Below are 23,476 nucleotides of genomic sequence, written 5' to 3'. Positions count from 1 at the left end.
CCCACATAAAAACCTACAGCATACTTTTTCCAAACTCACCAGTCATGATGAGGAAAAGTCTAGAGGGATAGTCCTAAAACCATACAACACCTTTGGCAAGATCGACATCTTGAGCACATTACTCCTACCGGACAGCAAAAGATGTAGATGATCTATACTTTCCTATTTTCTGCTAACGTTGTCTAAAATCGGGGCTATATTCAGTTCGATAATTTTATCTATGACAGCCGTAATTTTGACCCCTAGATGAGTCGCCTCAGGGACTACTAATGGATCTGTGCTCTGCATATTTTCTGTGCTCTGCATATTTTCTGAGCATAGGATCTGCGTTTTATCTGCATTTAATTTGTAGCCTGAAAAGGCTCCAAATTGCTTGGCTAAGGACTTAATCTCCAAGAATGCAGTAGCTTCGTCCGGAGAGAGCACCGCTATATCATCTGTGTATGCCACTGCTCTATACTCTGCAACATTTATCTTTACTGCTCTTATATTGGTGTTTAGCTCTAATATCTTTAAAAAGGGGTTGATGTATAGAGCCAATAGCAGAGGAGAGCACGGCCATCCTTGCCTAGTCCCCCTCCTAATATCAAACAGAGCTGAATCCTGCCCTGTAATACGAATAGCGGCCATTGGTAGAAGGTATAGTGCCCTGATTGCCTGGACAAACTCTCTGCAGATCACCTTCCACTGAAGGACAGCCCACAGAAACCACCAGGAGACCCAATCAAATGCTTTTTCAGCATCTAGCAGGATAACTATCAGTGGTGAATCTGTGGCCTGTGCTCAGTCGAAGAGGGTTATGACTTGGCCGATGTGGTCTGTTGTATGTTGTCCAGGGATAAACCCATGCTGCCGCATTGAGACCAAAGGAATAATAATCTTACCCAACCAATTTGCGAAAATTTTAGAGTAAGTTTTAGTATCGCAATTGATAAGGTCTATATGAACATGGGCTCAGTTCTGGTTTCCCCTTTCTTTAAACATAACCTTGGTAGTCCTATGCCACGAGGGAGGAAAATACCCCCTTTAGCCTGCAAAAATATTTGCAACACTTCCTGTTTTAAAGACTGAAAAAATGTTCTATAGAATTTCAGAGGGATGCCATCAGGGCCAGTGTCCTTGCCCAACGCCAAAGAATTTAGAGCCTCCTCGAACTCTTTGCTGGCTATTCGGGCCGCTAAGCTGGCATTTTTTTCATATGTAGCCTTTATCATCTCCAGAACTTGAAGAAAGTGTCCCGAAGCCTCGTCCTCCAAAAGGGCTACTTCCTCAGTATACAGCTGTTCATAATAATTCTTAAAAACATTCAGCACTTCTGAGGATGATTAGTAAATTAGGCCTGACTGGTCTCTAATCTTGGAGATTCTGTTGGTCACTTCTCGCTGCCACACGCGTTTTGTTAGTAATCGCCCAGTGGTTTCCCTCAGCTCATAAGATTCCGCCCTATATTGCATAAATTAGGTGCCCCCTTCGGTTACAAAATGCTGTTGGATTTTAAACTTGATGATGGCTATTGTCTGCTGACATCCTTGGATATCTTGACCCTTAATCACTTTATCCGTGAGTTCAAATGTAGCCACTCTTAGCTCCTTATACCACTCCCGGATTTCAGCCTGCAGTGTTTTTTGATGATGGAGAGAGAAGCTCAAGGTTTCCCCTCAAATCCCAGCCTTGAAAGCATCTCAGACTATAATACCTGGCGCCATGTCCCTATTGATGTTCAAGAATTCTGCTATCCACTTAGCCGTATGGTCCTGATATGCTTGGTCAAGCAGAAGCTTTCATTCAAAGGTCCAGGGCATTCGAGCTCTGAATGCACCCATCAACGGGAAGTCTGTCACCACGGGGTTATGATCTGAGAGAGCACTCGGGAAACTCTTGATCTTGACTTGTTCAGCGGACGCGCTTGATTACTAGGCGCTGGGGTGCTGCCGGTGTAGGGTGCTCTGTGTTGCCTGGCTAAAACTTTTAAATCTTTGCTTTTAAAAAAACGACATTTGTAACATCGTTATTTCATTGTTGTGCCTTACCTGCTACCTGACATCACGGTCGGCGCCTCGTTCCACCGCGGCAAGTGCCGTTTGTTGTGGAGGGCGTTAACGACCTTGGCACGCCCCCTGAGGGTGTTTACATCGCCAGAGGCGGGGTTGGTGCCTACTTAGGGACCTGTGCATCTTCCCGCGCAGCGGACGCGCTTGATTACTAGGCGCTGGGGTGCTGCCGGTGTAGGGTGCTCTGTGTTGCCTGGCTAAAACTTTTAAATCTTTGCTTTTAAAAAAACGACATTTGTAACATCGTTATTTCATTGTTGTGCCTTACCTGCTACCTGACATCACGGTCGGCGCCTCGTTCCACCGCGGCAAGTGCCGTTTGTTGTGGAGGGCGTTTACGACCTTGGCACGCCCCCTGATGGTGTTTACATCGCCAGAGGCGGGGTTGGTGCCTACTTAGGGACCTGTGCATTTTCCCGCGCAGCGGACGCGCTTGATTACTAGGCGCTGGGGTGCTGCCGGTGTAGGGTGCTCTGTGTTGCCTGGCTAAAACTTTTAAATCTTTGCTTTTAAAAAAACGACATTTGTAACATCGTTATTTCATTGTTGTGCCTTACCTGCTACCTGACATCACGGTCGGCGCCTCGTTCCACCGCGGCAAGTGCCGTTTGTTGTGGAGGGCGTTTACGACCTTGGCACGCCCCCTGAGGGTGTTTACATCGCCAGAGGCGGGGTTGGTGCCTACTTAGGGACCTGTGCATTTTCCCGCGCAGCGGACGCGCTTGATTACTAGGCGCTGGGGTGCTGCCGGTGTAGGGTGCTCTGTGTTGCCTGGCTAAAACTTTTAAATCTTTGCTTTTAAAAAAACGACATTTGTAACATCGTTATTTCATTGTTGTGCCTTACCTGCTACCTGACATCACGGTCGGCGCCTCGTTCCACCGCGGCAAGGGCCGTTTGTTGTGGAGGGCGTTAACGACCTTGGCACGCCCCCTGAGGGTGTTTACATCGCCAGAGGCGGGGTTGGTGCCTACTTAGGGACCTGTGCATTTTCCCGCGCAGCGGACGCGCGCGGCGGGTAGCCGGCGGGTCGCCGAAGGCTCGACAAAGGCGAGCCCGTCTGCGCCCGTCCGCGCTGGTCCGTCGCCAGTGGCCAGGACCCCTTGATGCCAGTTGATAGCATGGCCCCGCTTGCCCGTGAGGAGTTACTTGCTCTTCGCTGCCAAACGGCATGTGCGGTACACTCATTGCACCCTGGCTCACTTGACCTACGGTGTAACCACTGCACCTTTCAGGCCATGGAGGTAGGCTCTATTCCACCGGCCCCCGCTGACAAAGAATATACTACTGCGAGCCTTAACTGTAGGTCCCTTGTTAAACATCATGAGGATATTTACGAGCTTCTGACGGACTATTCTCCTGACCTGTTAGTCCTTACAGAGACATGGCTGACGAATGACACACTGGCCATCACTGCTTTAGCCCTCCCGTCTAACTATCTTATTCTAACTCAGAATAGACCTAAGGGCAAGGGAGGGGGATTGGCAGTGATATTTAAAGACATCTATTCCTGCACTCTCTCCCCTGCAGGGATAGCCAATTGTGAAAGCGCTCTTTTTAAGTTGAAGGTCTTAGATACCTTCACTTTTACGGGCGTGCTGATTTATCGGCCCCCCGGGCTAGCGAGTACATTTCAAGAGTCACTGGTGTCCAATGTCTCTGCCCTTATTTTGCAGTCAGCTAACTTTAGCGTACTGGGGGACCTCAATCTACATCTGGAGACCTGTGATTCCCCAGCTATACTGAAGTTTCTAGGGGATATGGAAGCATGCCAACTATGTCAGCTGGTTGTGGGGCCTTCCCATCTAGCAGGCCACTTACTGGACCCGGTGTTTTCTAACATTCAGGGAATCTCTGTCTCCACTCCTAGCCCTCTTAGCTGGACGGACCATTTTTTGGTGCAGATCGCTGTTAGGATCCCAGCTGGCTCTAGAGGAAAGCCTCCTCCTCCTTTTTGGAGACGTGCATGGCACAAACTCGATGGGGCATTATTTGAGGCCAGATTAACGAACTCCCGGCCTGCTTGGCCTGCTAACTTGGATGAGGCGGATCTAGCCTATAGAGAATGGATCAATGAGTCCTTGGATCATTTCATACCTAGGAAAATGTCAGGACCTAAACGTAAGCAGTCCCAGTTATGGTACTGTGAGGCGCTTGTACAAAAAAAAAAGGAGTGTAAGGTACTTGAGCGTATCTGGAGAAGATCGTATGATTCTGTAGCCAAATCTAATTTCAGATTCGCCACAAAAGCCTATCATAGGCTTATAAAAAAGACCAAGGCTAGTTATTATACTGATCTGATCAATGCCAGCACAAATCGCTCAAAAACTATCTTTGCGTTAGTAAAGGAGCTTACAACATCACCTGTGGGGACTAATAACACCATAGTATCGGACTCACAATGCGAAGAGCTGGCTCACTTCTTTATCAATAAAGTACAGGGGATTTACAACACATTTAACTCTGGAGAACCATCTATGACCTATAGATCTGCCATTGACTCATTGAGCCTTCCCTATTCTCTCTTAAATCGTCCACTCATCTCTCAGACAGATATGGAGACCCTAACTTTAAGAATTAAGTCGGGGTCCCCGGAGGATCCAGTCAAACCAGAGATGTTTAGACTGTTCCCGGATTCTATCTTGTCGGTAGGGCAAGAACTGATTAACAAATCTTTGCAATCAGCCACCATCCAGAAATCTTGGAAACATGCCAAGGTGGTCCCTTTGCTAAAAAAAACACCCTGGACTCTTCCAAGCCAGAAAGTTTCCGGCCTATCTCGCTGCTTCCTTACTTGGCCAAAGTAATGGAAGCACATGTCAATTCCATCTTGACGGGTTTTCTGGAGACTAATGGGATCTTGGAGGAGTCTCAGAACGGATTCCGTGCTAAACATAGCACGGAGTCAGCCCTACTGGCCGTCACGGAACATCTAAGGGTGGCACAGGACAGGGGTGACACCTCAGCTGTGGTGCTGCTGGACTTGAGTGCGGCGTTTGACACCGTCTCCCATGGGATCCTAGTTAGGAGGCTATGGGAGATAGGTGTCAGAGGTGATGCTCTGGACTGGTTCGAGTCATTTCTATCGGACCGTTCCTTCCAGGTTCATGCTCCCCCGTACTCTTCCGGCAGTTTTCCATTAGGCTGTGGTGTTCCACAAGGCTCTGCCCTCAGCCCCACGCTGTTTAATGTGTATGTCCGCCCCCTGGCCACATTGGCCAGGGAACGTAACATTGAATTAATATCTTATGCGGACGATACACAGCTGATCTTCACCTTCTCCAATAACATCGTGGGTGATCAAGCCAAATTCCAAGAGGATATCCTGGCCATCTCCAGCTGGCTAACGGAGAATTGCCTTCAGTTAAATTCATCCAAGACTGAAGTCCTCCTGGTTGGCTCGGACACTCAAAAGTGGGATGAGCGGTGGTGGCCTCCTACATTGGGCTCTCCGCCTACGCCTAAGAAGGAAGTTAAGAATCTGGGTGTGATCTTAGATGACGCCCTCACCCTGGATTCCCATGCGAAGAGAATAGCTGGTACTTGCTATGGTCGCCTGCGCTCTCTGAAACCTATTCTTGGCTTCTTTGAACCTTCCATTCGTCAGACAATTGTCCAGGCTATGGTCTTATCCCATCTAGACTACTGCAATGTATTAATGCTTGGGTCCAATCTGACAGTCATCAATAGACTACAGAAAGCTCAGAACGCCGCAGCTCGTACCCTGTTTGGCCTGCCTAAACGCTGCCATACCTCTCAGGTCTTGCGAAGGCTCCATTGGCTGCCTGTCAAACAGCGCATACAATTTAAAACCTTGTGTGTTATGCATAGAATGCTACACTGTTCAGGTCCTAAAATCCTGCAAGGAATTTGCTCCTTTTATGTTCCGCAGCGTGCACTCCGGTCTGCGGACCTTTTCCTTGCCTGTACTATCAGGATCCGGAGATGCAGAGCGGGTGGCCGCTCTTTCAAGTTTTTGGCCCCTAAACTCTGGAACTCTATTCCTCTAGGTGTACGTTCCATCACAAACCACCTACAATTTCGAAAACAAGTAAAAACCTGGCTGTTTTCTTCTATTTAGGGTTCCGCGGTGAACAGATATCTTGCCGCATTCCTCCGGCTGTTATGTGATTGGACCTGTCTGCAAGCGCTGGGACGCCCCGTTGTTGGGGTAGCCATGCGCTATATAAGCGTTCAAAAAGAAAAGAAAAAGAGAGCATTTGAGACAAAACAATTATATAGCCTAACGAATTAATTATGAGGGACTGAATAAAAACTAAAGCCTGGATCAGATGCGCTATGCTTTTACCAAGTATCTATCAGGCCATGATCTTTCACCAGACCTTGCAGCGCCTTAAAGACCTTCACTTTCCTAGCCTGATATAATTGGTGCCCATTTAGATTAAATTGTCTATCTAAATGAATATTAAAATCACCACAAAAATTAGGAGATGTGGCAAACAAGGCTAGTTCTATATTTAAATGATCCACTGCCTCAGGCTCATCAACATTAGACCCATAAATTAAACAGATCGTAAAAGATGCATTGTCCATGACTGACTCAAATTAGATAATGACCCATCGCCCAAACTTGTCTTCTTTTATTCACTTGCAAGTGCCTATGCCCTTTCTTGCTAGAATTGCCACCCCTCTTGATGTTGTCCCTTGGAGGGCACATGCTACCACGTTATATCCCAGATCTCTCAGCCACCATCGACTATTCCATTTTTTTGTTTTTTTGTTCTATATAGTGCAAACTAGACCCACGACATCGGGTATCAGAGCGCTTTACATGAGCACCAGTTTCGTTACAGAAGAGCACATTCATTTTTGTTAGGCACGGGGAGATCAAGTGATTTGCACAGAATGTTGAGCATCATTGCGAGACTTTAACCTGGTTCTCCAGCTTCGAGGTCGACAGCTCTAGCGGTAAGGCTACAACCTCTCCCCATGATATGTGAGTTTCTTGGAGGCACACCAAGTCAGCCTACATTAAATCGAAGGTTCTTAGCCAACATGCCCCTTTTTTAACATTGAGGCCACAGACGTTCACTTAACATAGTTTAATTTTACCTCCCATCATTATGTTTGAAATTCTCTAGCCTAAATCCTTTGATGCTATGAAACAAATTGCTACTCTCTACAGTAATCACTTTATTGCTCCTTACAGAGTTAAGAATGCCATAACAAATGCAAAGAAATCACCATTTCCTTGCCCACCCCATCCTACCACCCTCTTCAAACCCTTCCCCCCGGCTCAGCCCCCAAACCTACCCCACCATCCCACACAGGCAATTGTACCAGTCAGGTCCTGTGAAGGACTTATACCCTTCCCGTTTGCCTGGCCAGAGCGTGAGTGTGCAGGTAGCTTCCTTTGCTACCCTCCAAAACAAAAATAAATAAAACACTATATGTTCCCCCACTCGTAGACATAATTATTCATGGGTTTGAAAAAACTCTTAGCTTTAACCTCTGATGTAAAACAATTAGGAATCACCCTCCAGACTACTGTTAGCTTAGCTGGGTTCATTAAAAAAAACCTGAGCTACCTTACTCTGAAAAGGTTGATTTAGCTGACTGAGCCACCATTGGCGTTCTACTGTGAAAAATCATGTCTAACGCAAAAGGTATGACCTAAAGGAGCGCTGCGGATCTGGTCAAGCCGGATCAAAAACTGCCTGCCGAAGGAGAACATTTCCAAGATAAATCAGAATAGTGTGACGTTTACTCCCTTCTGTTAAAGCAGTTTTCTTCTGCTTGAATGAGAATCTGTGGGTGCACTGGATTTCCTGAGCCCAGTCCCAATGCCCCAGCTCAGGAAGAGCACCTTTAAGGGGGTCAGCAACAAATATCAATACATTGTCCCCTATGACCCCTCTGGAATGCCTAAGACCCTCAGATTGCTTCATCACAGTCTATTCTCAAAGTCTTCCAGCTTCCATTGGGTATCTGACATTTGATTCTTCAAATTCACTGTTGTCTCTCTGTGTGTTAAAGCCTCATTTTTCAATGTGACTACCCTGTTCTCCACCTCGATCATTCTTTCTGTGAACTCTGAGCAAGTTTTTGAAACCTTGCGGATAGCCCCCTGCATCTTCTTGCAGGCTATCTGGACTCTCCAGCTTTCCAAGGGTGTCTCTTCCTTATGGGCCATGATACTTTGGTATATAGACTCCAGTGAAACGGCCTCCGCCCCTCCCTGTGGAGTATTACCAGCTGCTGCTCCATTCCCTTCAAGCACTGGGGAGATAGAATAATCCCAAAGAAGCCCACAAGCTCTTGCCTCGTTTTTACTAGCTTTCTCTTGTGTAGACAGATTCATGGTCTTGTCTTCCATCTGTGCTGGTAAACAACCATTACAACGCAACTTTTACAACGGACTACTTTTACAACGCAACTTTTACAACGCAGGATCCATTACAACGAACTACCATTACAACGCATTTTTTTACAACGCAATACCTTTACAACGCATACCATTACAACGTATGTATTGGTAAGTATATAATTATAGTAAAAATGTTTTCTTTTTGGGTTTTTGGGTAAAGGGGTATTTTTAGGGTTCAGGGCTAGGTTTGGGTTTTTGGGTAAAGGGGTATTTTTAGGGTTCAGGGCCAGGTTTGGGTTTTTGGGTAAAGGGGTATTTTTAGGGTTCAGGGCCAGGTGTGGGTTTTTGGGTAAAGGGGTATTTTTAGGGTTTAGGGCCAGGTTTGGGTTTTTGGGTATAGGGGTATTTTTAGGGTTCAGGGCCAGGTTTGGGTTTTTGGGTAAAGGGGTATTTTTAGGGTTCAGGGCTAGGTTTGGGTTTTTGGGTAAAGGGGTATTTTTAGGGTTCAGGGCCGGGTTTGGGTTTTTGGGTAAAGGGGTATTTTTAGGGTTCAGGGCCAGGTTTGGGTTTTTGGGTAAAGGGGTATTTTTAGGGTTCAGGGCCAGGTTTGGGTTTTTGGGTAAAGGGATATTTTTAGTAACCCTGGGCGAAGCACTACGCTACGCTCGCGGAGTTTGCAAAGTTTTCGCAACTTCGCACTACGCGAGCTGCACGTAGCACAGTGCGAACATGCGTAGTGCAGCGTAGCGTAGTGCAGCGGTCATTTTTTGCTTGTTCGCGGTCCTGAACGTCATGTTCGCGACCGCGAGCAAGCAAAATGACATCCCGGCGAGATTCTCAACGCGAGGAGGTCAGGTTCCTCATTGTGAGTGGTTGCGCATGCTCGCGACCGCTCTCAATGAGAAACTACCTGTTCGCGTTGAGAAAGCTGCCGCTCAAGTAATAATCTACTCGAGCAGCAGAAAACTACAGCTCGCACTGTGCAAGATGCCGTTTTCAATGCTTGCACAGTGCCGGATGCTTGTCCTCACTGTGCAATCATTGAAAACGCATCTTGCACATTGCGAACATGCTACTACGCAGCTCGCGTAGTGCTACGTGAAGTTCGCATAGTGCGAAGTGCACTTCGCGTAGCTTCGCGTAGCGCTACTTCGCGAACTACGCCCACCCTTAATTTTTAGGGTTCAGGGCTAGGTTTGGGTTTTTGGGTAAAGGGGTATTTTTAGGGTTCAGGGCCAGGTTTGGGTAAAGGGGTATTTTTAGGGTTCAGGGCCAGGTTTGGGTTTTTGGGTAAAGGGGTATTTTTAGGGTTCAGGGCCAGGTTTGGGTTTTTGGGTAAAGGGGTATTTTTAGGGTTCAGGGCCAGGTTTGGGTTTTTGGGTAAAGGGGTATTTTTAGGGTTCAGGGCTAGGTTTGGGTTTTTGGGTAAAGGGGTATTTTTAGGGTTCAGGGCCAGGTTTGGGCTTTTGGGTAAAGGGGTATTTTTAGGGTTCAGGGCCAGGTGTGGGTTTTTGGGTAAAGGGTTATTTTTAGGGTTCAGGGCCAGGTGTGGGTTTTTGGGTAAAGGGGTATTTTTAGGGTTTAGGGCCAGGTTTGGGTTTTTGGGTAAAGGGGTATTTTTAGGGTTCAGGGCCAGGTTTGGGTTTTTGGGTAAAGGGGTATTTTTAGGGTTCAGGGCCAGGTTTGGGTTTTTGGGTAAAGGGGTATTTTTAGGGTTCAGGGCCAGGTGTGGGTTTTTGGGTAAAGGGTTATTTTTAGGGTTCAGGGCCAGGTGTGGGTTTTTGGGTAAAGGGGTATTTTTAGGGTTTAGGGCCAGGTTTGGGTTTTTGGGTAAAGGGGTATTTTTAGGGTTCAGGGCCAGGTTTGGGTTTTTGGGTAAAGGGGTATTTTTAGGTTTCAGGGCTAGGTTTGGGTTTTTGGGTAAAAGGGTATTTTTAGGGTTCAGGGCCAGGTTTGGGTTTTTGGGTAAAGGGGTATTTTTAGGGTTCAGGGCTAGGTTTGGGTTTTGGGGTACAGGGGTACAGGGTAAAAATAAATTAAAAATAATATTAAATTAAAATAAATTAAATTAATTTTAATTAATTACATAAAAAAATATTATATACTTACCATTTTGGGGTACAGGGGTACAGGGTAAAAATAAATTAAAAATAATATTAAATTAAAATAAATTAAATTAATTTTAATTAATTACATTTTAAAAAATATTATATACTTACCAATACTTACGTTGTAATGGTATGCGTTGTAAAGGTATTGCGTTGTAAAAAAATGCGTTGTAATGGTAGTTCGTTGTAATGGCTCCTGCGTTGTAAAAATTGCGTGGTAAAGGTAGGCATTGTAAATGTATGCGTGGTAACGTCATACATCCATCTGTGCTACTAGAGTCGGACTCATGGCCATGGCTCTCTGTGTTAGACCAGTCCGAAATATCCGATAGGGAAAATAACTTATCTGTACACTCAGTTTCAAACCCTGACTAGTAGTGGATCTCCCACCTCCTTAGAATTAAGATGGGCGACCTATGTGACTTATGTGTCACAATTGAAAAAGGGCTGCTTCATCCTGCTGGGTAGAGGACACACCCTCCATTCCAGATACTCAGTACCCTGTACCACCACTCAGCGTATTAGGATGCTTGTCCGCACTGTGCAATCATTGAAAACGCATCTTGCACAGTGCGAACATGCTACTACGCAGCTCGCGTAGTGCTACGTGAAGTTCGCATAGTGCGAAGTGCACTTCGCGTAGCTTCGCGTAGCGCTACTTCGCGAACTACGCCCACCCTTAATTTTTAGGGTTCAGGGCTAGGTTTGGGTTTTTGGGTAAAGGGGTATTTTTAGGGTTCAGGGCCAGGTTTGGGTAAAGGGGTATTTTTAGGGTTCAGGGCCAGGTTTGGGTTTTTGGGTAAAGGGGTATTTTTAGGGTTCAGGGCCAGGTTTGGGTTTTTGGGTAAAGGGGTATTTTTAGGGTTCAGGGCCAGGTTTGGGTTTTTGGGTAAAGGGGTATTTTTAGGGTTCAGGGCTAGGTTTGGGTTTTTGGGTAAAGGGGTATTTTTAGGGTTCAGGGCCAGGTTTGGGTTTTTGGGTAAAGGGGTATTTTTAGGGTTCAGGGCCAGGTGTGGGATTTTGGGTAAAGGGTTATTTTTAGGGTTCAGGGCCAGGTGTGGGTTTTTGGGTAAAGGGGTATTTTTAGGGTTTAGGGCCAGGTTTGGGTTTTTGGGTAAAGGGGTATTTTTAGGGTTCAGGGCCAGGTTTGGGTTTTTGGGTAAAGGGGTATTTTTAGGGTTCAGGGCTAGGTTTGGGTTTTTGGGTAAAAGGGTATTTTTAGGGTTCAGGGCCAGGTTTGGGTTTTTGGGTAAAGGGGTATTTTTAGGTTTCAGGGCTAGGTTTGGGTTTTGGGGTACAGGGGTACAGGGTAAAAATAAATTAAAAATAATATTAAATTAAAATAAATTAAATTAATTTTAATTAATTACATTAAAAAAATATTATATACTTACCATTTTGGGGTACAGGGGTACAGGGTAAAAATAAATTAAAAATAATATTAAATTAAAATAAATTAAATTAATTTTAATTAATTACATTTTAAAAAATATTATATACTTACCAATACTTACGTTGTAATGGTATGCGTTGTAAAGGTATTGCGTTGTAAAAAAATGCGTTGTAATGGTAGTTCGTTGTAATGGTTCCTGCGTTGTAAAAATTGCGTGGTAAAGGTAGGCATTGTAAATGTATGCGTGGTAACGTCATCCATCCATCTGTGCTACTAGAGTCGGACTCATGGCCATGGCTCTCTGTGTTAGACCAGTCCGAAATATCCGATAGGGAAAATAACTTATCTGTACACTCAGTTTCAAACCCCGACTAGTAGTGGATCTCCCACCTCCTTAGAATTAAGATGGGCGACCTATGTGACTCATGTGTCACAATTGAAAAATGGCTGCTTCATCCTGCTGGGTAGAGGACACACCCTCCATTCCAGATACTCAGTACCCTGTACCACCACTCAGCGTATTAGATCTCAGGTAGAAAGAAGCTTATGCACCTCTGGATCTGTGCGTGCTGGGTGGGATTGTCCCTCAGAGGCTGCGATTTCTACATGCTGTGGAACGGGGGTCCGCAGCCATCACTGCCTTTTCCTGAAAGGGCTGATCTGGCACCATAACTGCTTTTCCTTCATGGGTGTTCCCACTTTGCTTGGAAGTTGTACGCAGAGGTTTTTTAAATAAGCCTGTCCAAATGCCACCTGGGTCTATTGCAGCTGCCACCTTGGAAACAGAGCCCAAATCCAGATTAACCTTCGCTGTGAGTTGCTTTGTTGATGTTCCTGTTTCTACGCGGCTCTTCGTGGCTTTGAAGGCCTTCGCTGGAGACATCACCAAAACGCTCTCAGGAGGAGCTCTACCCCTAGCAGCAACACCTAATGCAAAAGAAACCAGTCAGTGGCCGAGTCGGTTCCAGACGCAGTAAGCTTGAGATATGCAGGATGCGAGCAAGCCGAAGAAAGTAGTCTGCAGCCCGATCCGTGGTTTCGTAAGATTTGACAGCTCTTTCATCCTTTTTCACCGAGAGGGTAGACCTTAACAAGGCTGTGGGGCGAGTGCAGCGGGAGGGTTCCAGCGGCTGTGATCAAATGGCCGCCATCTTGCCTCTCATCCGACCCACTGATGACATCTCAAATTACATCACTGGTGGCATCATCCACAGAAACATTCACACATTCACTCACACACCCACACAACCACTCATACACCCACTGACACACCCATAGAACCACTTAGAAACCCACTCACTCTTCCATAGAGCCATTCACATACACATTCACTCACTAATAGTCACTCACTCATCCACTCACTTACCCATACACCTACTCACATAACCATACAGTCACTCACACAGCCACTCACTCACCCATACAGCTACTCACATACTCACTTCCTCAGCCATACAGTCACTCACCCATACAGCCTCTCAACAGAGCCACTTACTCACTCACCCATACAACCATTCATGCACCTAGTCACCCACACAACCACTTAAATATCCATTCATACAAGCACTCACGCATACACTCACTCACCTATACAGTTACTCACACAGGTACTCACTATCCAATACAGCCACTCACACACCCCCTCAGTTAACCAAACACCCACTCAAACAACGAATCACTCACTGATACATCAATTTACATACCCAGTCACTTCCTCATACAGCTACCCACACAGCCACTCAGTCAACTATACAGCCATTCACACACTCACTCACTCACCAATACAGTCACTCATACAGCCACTCACTCACCCATGCAGCTAGTCGCACACCCCTTATTCACCCATACAGCTGCTCACATTTCCACTTATTCACCCATACAGCCAGTCACACACCTACTCGCACACGGATACAGTCACACAACCACTCAGAGCACATATGTTGAAAATTGTTTCACTTAGTAGTACAGAAAGAATAGTAACTTATGAGGTAGCTCAGTATAAATGTTTAACCCCCAGATTCATCAATGTCCCGTTTTGCAAATCCTTAATAGCGATTTTTATGGAATCGCTATTAAAGACTCGCAAAATTGGATGCATGTAGAAATCGCAATATTTTTTGCGATTTCTACTGCTTGCTTATTTGCGATTCGGTAATTGCTAATCGCAAATAGGGAATGGCTTTCCCATTCATTCCTATGGGCCTAAAGGCCCATAGGAATGAATGGGGAGTCGTTCCTTATTTGCGATTAGCAATTAGCGAATCGCAAATAAGGAAGCGATTTCAAGGGTGCCAGGGTGTCCAAAGGACACCCTGTAGAACCCCTGAAATGGTCATGTACACTGGTGTTGTGCACACACATGTCCAAAGGTGTGTGTGTAACATACAACTTAGAAAAATGCACTACAGTGCATTTTTCTAAGTTTTTGCTATTTACCACGTAGTTATACTTCGCGGTTAATAGCGGCCCCAGATTGCGAATTCGCAATTTTCAAATGGTTCATGAATTGCATTTAAGGAATCGCAAATTGAGATTCCTTAAATGCAATTAATCGCAATTTAGAGGGTTCTAGATTTGCGATTTTTGCATTTGGGATGATGAATCCCAAATGCACAAATAGCGCTCGCAAAGGGCCAGATTCTCAGAATCTGGCCCTTTGCGAGCCGATTATACTTTGATGAATCTGGCTGTAAGTCTCGGAAATGGTTATGAAATACACTGACTGGATGGTGTCATCTGTGATGCCATTTGAGATGTCATCAGTGTTGTCACTGACCATGCCATGAGTGATGTAATATGTGAGGTTATAAGCAGTGCATTGCGGGGGCATAAGTTATAGTTAGCTCAGGTAACTATAACTTCTGAATTTCACTGAGCCTAACTATAATGTCACTTGAACCTTTGGTTTTTTTCAGTGAATATATATATATATATATATATATATATATATATATATATATATATATATATATATATATAAATAAAATATATATATCCTTTCCTTAGGCCTAACATTTTGTGCAAAAACAAACTTTGATTACGCAGAGACCAGAGTGGACCTCTTTCAGTTCGTACACAAATTCAAATTACAAAAACATTTCTTTATTATATCTAGAAAAAATGATGATTTCTGAGACAATCTATGACACTAACAATGTTATAAATGTGGAAGACATGTCTCTCTTTCGTAAACTGGCAATACTAGAATGTGAGGAATCAGACTGCCAGGAAACACCTGCAGAATTGACCATGGCGTCAGGTCTTGATTTCTGTGGCAGTGTGCGCACACTGTTCCGACCTAAATAGGTCTTCATCCCAATGATGCCAAAAGATGGGCTGGACATTTTTGCAGAAAATGTGGTGAGAGACCTCAAGGAACAAGCCAAAGAAAGAAGCAAAGAGTTTATAAAAAGCAATCACAATAAAAGGATCCAATATAATGACCTTATACAGAAAATCAAGCAACATCAAGATATAGTTGTCCGATGGTCTGATAAAGGCGGCAATGTAGTGCTATGGCCATTTGACAAATACAACATGGAGGACCAGAAACAGCTACAAGACAGATAGTGATATAGCCACATAAGTCCAACCAGTATCATTGGAATAAAAGAAAAATATCATAAAGCTCTTTATGAACGGAGAGGAATGGGGTTGATTTCAAAACAAGAATTGGAATTTTTGAATAATGACTATCCAATGACACCTCAACTATATTTAATCCCTAAAATACATAAGAAAGCCACAGTGCCCCCGGGAATACCTAATATAGCGGCCATAGGTGGACTCTTTGAGAATATCCCAAGATTTATTGACTATTTTCTTCAACCTGCTGTTTGTGAGCTTCCTTCCCACATCAGAGACACTGGTGACTTTTCGACTAAAATCTATGATATATCTTGGAATATTGATTGTGTATTAATGACACTGGATGTAAACACACTATACACCAGTATAAGACACAAAGATGGATTGAATGCTCTAAGCCATTACCTGGGGTAAAAGACCAATACATTTGCATCAGCATACTATAATGTTGTTACAAATGGCAGAGTGGTGCGTGGACAATAATATTTTCATCTTTGATGAACTTTTTTACAAACAGCTACAAGGTACAGCCATGAGTACTTGCTTCGCCACCAGCTATGCTAATTTGCATATGGGCTGGTGGGAGGAGCAAGTACTCATGAAGACACAAAAAAATCTATGACAGAACATGTCATTTTGTATGTCAGATACATCAACAACATATTAATTCTCTGGCGGGCAACCCAAGAAAGTGCTAAGACCTTTGCTGAAGAATTAAACTGTAACAATCTGAATTTCTCATTCACATGCAACACCAGTAGGGAATCCATACAATTTTTAGATCTCAAAATATATGTGGAAAACAACAAAATACAGTCCAGGACCTACAGAAAGTCTACTGCTGGAAACGCTATTCTCCACGCTAGTAGCTTTCACCCCACCAGTCTAAAAGAGAGCATCCCATATGCAGAATGCTTGTGCATGAAGCACAATTGCAGCACCAAAGAAGGGTTAGAACGATCCACTGACGACCTTTTCCTGAGACTAGAACGGAGAGGGAATAGCACAGAAACACTATCCACAGTAAAAAGCTCTAACATAAAAAGAGAAGATCTGCTTTTCAACACCAAGAGTAAGAATAAGTGTACAAACAAAAAAAAACTGATACACCCAGATTAATCGCAGGCTACAGCACTTACCATGCCAACCTGCGTAAGATATTGCACAGACATTGGAGTTCAGTACGCAGCGCTCCCGTCATTGGCCCTACATGCCCGAGAGCTCCCCCAATAACCTTTAGAAGAGCGAAATTGATGCGCCAGGAACTAGTCTGCAATGCACCAGCAAGAGCTCCAATTAGCTCCAAACACAAAGGGGACGCGCTGACACTCTAACTCTTACCTGCTCTGGTGTTCCTTGCTGCCCGGACAGTGTTTTCGGCCACAAGTGGGGGTGTGCTGCTGTTTCCGCGGCCGTTGCCGCCGCCATTATTTCTACAATTGCGCCTGGAAGGAGGGGGACTACAAATCCCCCAAGTCCCCAGTGACGCAGGAAGATCGCGTCACTGACCAGCGCCAGGAGGCGCTTAAATTTGTGGGTGGACCCACGCAGTGCGGGACGCGCACGGGCGTGCCGGGCGATGCCCGGGCCAAGGGCGGGACCGTCCGTGCCCGTCATAGCCTGGCAGAGACTGGACTGGGCCACCCCTCTGACATTTGGATTTTGTTAGCTGGAAATTAGCACATTGGTAAACTTTAAGCACTAGAGTTTCTGAACCTTATTTTTACTACTGTAATCCTTGCTGTGGATTTGCTACTTTATTTTCCCTTTCATTTTTATTCCTATTCTTTTCAGTAGTAAAGGGAAGGCATCATGAGCAAACGCAAGGGGCCAGCTGCCAATTTAGACGCATTTATCATTAGGGCAGAATCTCTATTAAATCATGAGATTCAAATTGCCGAAAGGAGATTGTCCCTTGAACCAGCACATACACAGAGGTGCTCACCCGGGCTCTCTGGCACACCACACATTACCCCGCTGATATCCCCAGATGTAGAGAAGGAGGCTGGACTGGCACTTAACTGTTCTAATCGGTCCGACTCTATAGGGACTGACGACATAATTAGCTCATCAATGGGAACTAGATTAAGGAACCAACATTTGGCAACGGTGAAAAAAATGGATATTAAGGGTGCAAAAAAGAAAGCCCCAGCCCCCAGGAAGGCTAGGACCAGGGTTGCTGTGGGTTCTGCACAAAGAGGGAAATCAAAATCTAGCATGGACCCCACGAAAATTCTTGTAAAGAGTGTATCAACCCAGACTGAGTCAAATGGCGAACAGAATCACTTCCTTCCAGTTATTTATCTTGGGGATGTCGAATCTATTGTGTAGAGATCCCTGTATTCTGCGAAGGAAGGTTTGCTATCTGACCTAGTGGCCCACATTAGCGAGACTCTAAAGCCTCTGAATGAAAAGTTGGGTCTATTGGAAAATGCTATGGGTCAACTGAGTTTCGGTAGTCATTCATCTAGCGCCCGCACCCTTAGGGAAGGAGATCTATCAAACGCTTGTGCACAAGCAGTGAGCAGGACTATCCCGCTCGATCCAAAGATAATTATATGTCGCGATAAGGACAGGAAAGGACCTAGTTTACATGATAAGCCAGCATTAGCCAATAGAGCAATTTCATTGGGGACAGAGGCAGGAGTTAGTAGTGTGTCATATCAGGAACTAAGAGGCAAAACATATCCCGTCCCAGTCTGTGATAGACGCGGGGACCATGTAGTTAAACCATTAGTATGTAGTCCAAAAGGCACAGATTTAACTCCCAATGAAGATGTCTTAAAGTTGCCACCTGTATCATCCCCCTATACGCTAATTTTAGCAGGTGTACCCTTGCTCAGGAGGGACCAGAAAGAGAATTGGCTGAACCTGAAAAATAAGGTGATCAATTGGCTAGCAAAGTTTAGGCACTTTAATCCAATGAGAGGAGCTGACATCTTGATGGTTCGTAGGGTAGGTTGGGTGGGAGAATCCAGGAAGTGTATAAGAGGGGATTGTGTGGTAGTGAACTTTAGAGGGCCATATATGATTAGGGCTATTTTAGCCACTAAAGAGGTGACTGATCTGGGGAATACCAGCATTAGTGTCTTACCGCTGGGTTATTTTTATAGACCAACGGAGAGTGGAAATACAAGTAATCTGGACCCAAAGATCTCGCTGAATAATTCTTATGAGGTCTTTCAAAGTCTTTACATTCAGAGCTAGGAATACCAATAGTGCATAGGGAGGATGATTTTTTGGACCGGAGTTTTGTACTGGAGCTACGAATGGGGGTGGTCGGTCAGCTATATGGGCAAAGAGATTCTAGGGGCGAAGTACCACCCCAGCTGACAGCAGAAGATCTCTGCGACCAACTAGCGGTAAAAAATGATGCTTCCCCACCCCATATGCTAGCCAGCAGTGACCCAACATTAAACACTGAGACTTTGGGGAACGATCTATTACGCCCCAGGCACCTTAGTAACATATCAAACCTACATATCGTATCATGGAATATTGCAGGCTTAAGGCGGAATATGTTGGGTCCAACACGGAACGATTATATAGAGGCCAGTGATGTAATACTTCTGCAAGAGACCTGGCTCTTAGATACACCTCATAGATTTGGTTTTAAAACATTTTGGGTGGGGGCGAGTCCCTCAGTAAAGGGAAGACCATTGGGAGGACTAGTGATTTGGATCCGGGTTTCTTTGGAAATCACTATTTCACCTCTGGATGTATCGTCCCCAGACATACTGGGCCTTAAACTGATGGCTAAGAATGGCAGGGTCGTACATTTGTTTAACATCTACAATAGACCCTGCCCCGCACATCACGAGTCACCAGTAATAAGTCAGTTGGACCTCACTCTTGATTTATTGGGGCATAAAGCAAATATTATAGTAGGAGGTGACTTTAATTCCAATTTTGAGCCTGTAGCGGGTTTTGGTAATCTGTTGGAGGTGGAAGATCAGGCCTACAACATTCCAGAGATGGAAAGTAATAAAGAGGTCAAGTGCACAGTAGCTGTGACACAATTACTAAGGTTGACAATGGCCCATAGCCTCAGAGCCTGTAATGGGCGTCCCCCATCTGATAGACCCAATGCATACACGTTCAGTAGAGGTAAATCGTGCAGTAACATAGATTATGTTCTAGTATCATTGGGACGCTGGAGCTACTTGGTTGACCTTAAAATAGATCCCCGAATAGAGAGCGATCATCGACCCTTGAGGCTGTCGGTTACACCAGAATTTATTTTCCTATCCCAACTTGGTTCTGCAGAGACTGGCAGATTGGATGATGAAATTATACTAAAGAGAAACAACCGAGCTGTAAAATGGCCACACATTTTGGGGAACAAAAAAGCATTGGCCAGTATTTACTCAACCTTTGCAGACACCATTGCCCCTTTTCTAGAAAGTAAAATAGATTAAATAAAGATGACTGAGCTGCATGGTATGCTAGTAAGTGCCTTAGGACCAGTACTAAGCAAAACGCCAAAAGAAATGAAGTTAGGCGAATCAGGGAGGATTGATCGTGGCAACCCATGGTATAACAGGGACTGCAGAATAGTCAAGCAAGAGTTAATTATGGCTATTCAGAGCGAAGAAATAGACAAGATAAGGGAAAAAATGTGCATTTACAAACAGATTCTAGAAGTTGCAAAGAGGCTATTGGATGTGGAGATCTGGGCAGACTTAATCTGTGTGGCTAAAGCTAAGGACCAGGCCGGATTTTGGAATTTGATGGCCAAAGGTAATAGGGCAGGGAAAACACAAAGAGATCTATTCCTCGATGAAAATACATGGGTGGACCATTTTTCTGCACTTTATTCTGAATCCAATGGAGATTGTTTTGAATTATCAGAGGATATGATCAATAGAGCAAAGGCAGCCAATTTGAATTTTACGTTAAATGAAACGATTTTAATGCTGGAGTCAGTTAAATCAGGTAAAGCCCCAGGGTCAGATAAAATGCCTGGGGATCTTTTAAAACATGATTTGATTATTTGGGTTTTTTATAATAACCAACTTTGTAATGCGATAGCAAATTTTGAACCAATTCCAAGCACGTGGAAGGGGGCGGAAATAGTCACAATTTTTAAGAAGGGAAACAGACATGATCCGGCGAATTATCGCCCCATTAGTCTGATTGATATCCCACAGAAATTATTTGCCAGGCACTAACTTTTTCATTTATCGACCTGGATAGAAGATGTGGATTTACTTTCAAAATTCCAAGCTGGGTTTAGAAAGAAGACTAGTACTATCGACCAAGTCTTCAGGTTTTTAGGTTTGTACTGGAAATATATAACCCTAAGGCGAGGTAGCCTGTATATTGCATTTGTAGACCTCAGGGCTGCGTTTGATGTGGCACCCAGGAGCAGCCTTTGGGGCTGCCTGAGAGACTTAGGGGTACCAATCGAACTGCTTGTGCAGATAATTAGGCTACACTAAGGGAATTACGCTAAAGTGCGATGGGGGCCAAGAGGAGAACTCACCGGGGAGATACCAGTGAAACGGGGGGTACGACAAGGTTGTGTGTTGGCGCCCACCTTGTTTACACTGTACGTAAATGACATCCCAAACTTCCTGGAGGGCTGTAAAAATGATTCTCCCAAGCTGGGAGGGGAAGTGATACCTGCATTATTATTTGCAGATGATACCATCTTAATTTCACAAACCCCCAGTGGCCTTCAAAACCTGCTGAACTCTTTCCACTCGTATTGCACTAATAAGGGACTTGAAATAAATCCCAGTAAAACTAATTATATGTCTATTAATTCATGTAAGTCTTTTAAAAAGAATCTAGAGCTAAATGGCCAAAGACTAGAATATGTACATAGTTTTAACTATTTAGGTATCACACTTGACTCAAAAATGTCCTGGAAACCGCAACTGGAAAAAAATAGATTACTTTTGATTCAAAACTGTACTCCAATTACAAAGAAGCATGGAGGGAGTACCTCTAAGGCTGTTTCTCCAGCCATTGAGGTTTTTAAATTTATGGCTCAGTCAGCGGTTTTGTACGGGGCAGAATTTTGGGGTCAACATTGTAAACGTAACTTTGAAATTAGAGAAAACAGATTTATTCGTAAATTACTGTCTATACCCTACAGAACTTCCGGTAATACTTGACCTCAATTTAAAACATACTGATAATCTTGTTGTATTACGCCCCCTTCTATTTTGGGTAAGAATTTGGTCAACGTTGGAGCTCGCACATTATAAAAGGGGTTTGCAAGAGATAATGAGCTTTGGTCTTTTAACAGCCATTCCGTGGTTGCACCACGTTTCGACCTGGTTTAAAAAAATAGGTCTACCACAGTATTGGGATGTACCCTCAGATTTGACTATGAAATGTAGTAAGGTTGTTAAGTTATCCTTCTGGAATTATATGAGCAGCACTTTCAAGCATGATTCCAGTTTAGGATCCTTAACTACATCATTTCTCTTGCTTAAAGATATACCCCAATTTGAACCATTGATGGACGAGATATGTCCACAAACTGCCAAATCATTGTACCTGAAATTCAGATACGGGGTTTAACAAACAAATGATAAGAAATCAAAATGGGTTAGTAATCGGAATGATCAATATTATGATAAATGCACTTTTTGTAAACATCTGATTGATGTCAAGGAGGATGATGCACATATTTTTTTCTTCTGCTCCTTATACGACATTCCTAGACAAAGATGGATTAAACCACTCTGCATCTCTTTGAAAGTAAGGCACTGCAAAGAGGCAGAACGTCTGTTGAAGTCTGATACCTCACAACTGGTGGTTTTTTGTGTATCTAGATTTCTCGCCTGTGTTATGGTCATTAGAGCTAATAAGGGTTTGAAACTCTGATATCTTTTTATTCCTTTGTATTACTAGACATAAGTTGTTTTTTTAAAGATTTTTTCTTAAATGTTAAAAACTAATCCAGTGATGAATTTTCCAAATATTAATCTTGTGGGCCAATTAGATAGCACTTGATACTGCCTAATTAGCGATTTTCTGAGGTGCCTGATTCCAAAATTTTATAAACTCTTTTTTATTATAGAGATTTTAATTGCTTAAACATTTTATAATATTTATTGTATTACGAACTTATTGTTTTTAAATGTAAATATAGGGCGGATCTGGGTAAAACTGTGACGTCTCCCGCCCAATCCACTGTGACAAAGAACGCTATCGCTATTACTTGGATGGAAATGTGTTATATTTTATGTACTTTTATGGTCTAAAAAGACCAAAATAAAGTTAATTGATTGATTGAAACACAAAGAGGGTGCATAGCCTGTAAACACGGAGTCAACACCAAAACAGTCCAAATGCCCTTTAGAGATTCCCCATACGAGATTTGCGGCAGCTAGAACTGTAAAGCAGACTTTTCTGTCTATATATTGTAGTGTACTTGTGATAAAAAGTACGTGGGCAGGTCCATTCACCCAGTACATGGTCGTATATTGCAGCATCTCAGGCCATCTCCAATAATTACCAGACCTATCCTGTTGCCAGGCACATAAACTCATGCCATGGAGTTAGGGCCCATGATCAATCTTTCTTTGTGATTGACACTGTCCCTAAAAACCCAAGGAGAGGAAATAGACAATTGACACTGAGAAGGTTAGAATCGAGGTACATCATCCTCCTCAATTCTAAAATCCCCAACGGGATGAATGCCGATGAGGCACTTAATGTGCATTTGTAATACACTTGCCGCTTGTCCCGCCCCTGACCACTCTCCGTAGCGTCAGGCCCTTTTATTTAATTCTGATTTTCTTTTTTAGATTTTTTGCACTCACTATTCACGAGTTCCCAGTACACAGTTTCAGGTTGTGCCTATCTTAATTATATAATATGAGAACCCACAATGAGTCAGACACTGAGTCAAACGGACCATTGTCCACTTGGGCTTGATCTCTGTTGCTTCTATCTCACTTTATCCCCCTATGCTCACTGACATCCATGCCAGATAGAACCACTGTCAAAGATACATATCTTTTTATAACTTATGGTTCTTTGAATGGCA

The 23,476-nt window shown here is 44.0% G+C and overlaps 1 protein-coding gene across 1 annotated transcript in view; it reads left to right on the top strand.

Annotated features, from left to right (window-relative positions):
* AIG1 (androgen induced 1) overlaps window positions 1-23,476 on the top strand; it is a 1,879,081-nt gene that overhangs the window by 1,008,656 nt on the left and 846,949 nt on the right. The window lies entirely within an intron of this gene.

The sequence above is a fragment of the Lissotriton helveticus genome, chromosome 6 (assembly GCF_964261635.1).
Source record: "Lissotriton helveticus chromosome 6, aLisHel1.1, whole genome shotgun sequence".
Taxonomy (NCBI): domain Eukaryota; kingdom Metazoa; phylum Chordata; class Amphibia; order Caudata; family Salamandridae; genus Lissotriton; species Lissotriton helveticus.
The sequence above is the reverse complement of the archived record's forward strand: the minus strand, read 5'-3'. Positions and strand labels throughout refer to the sequence as shown.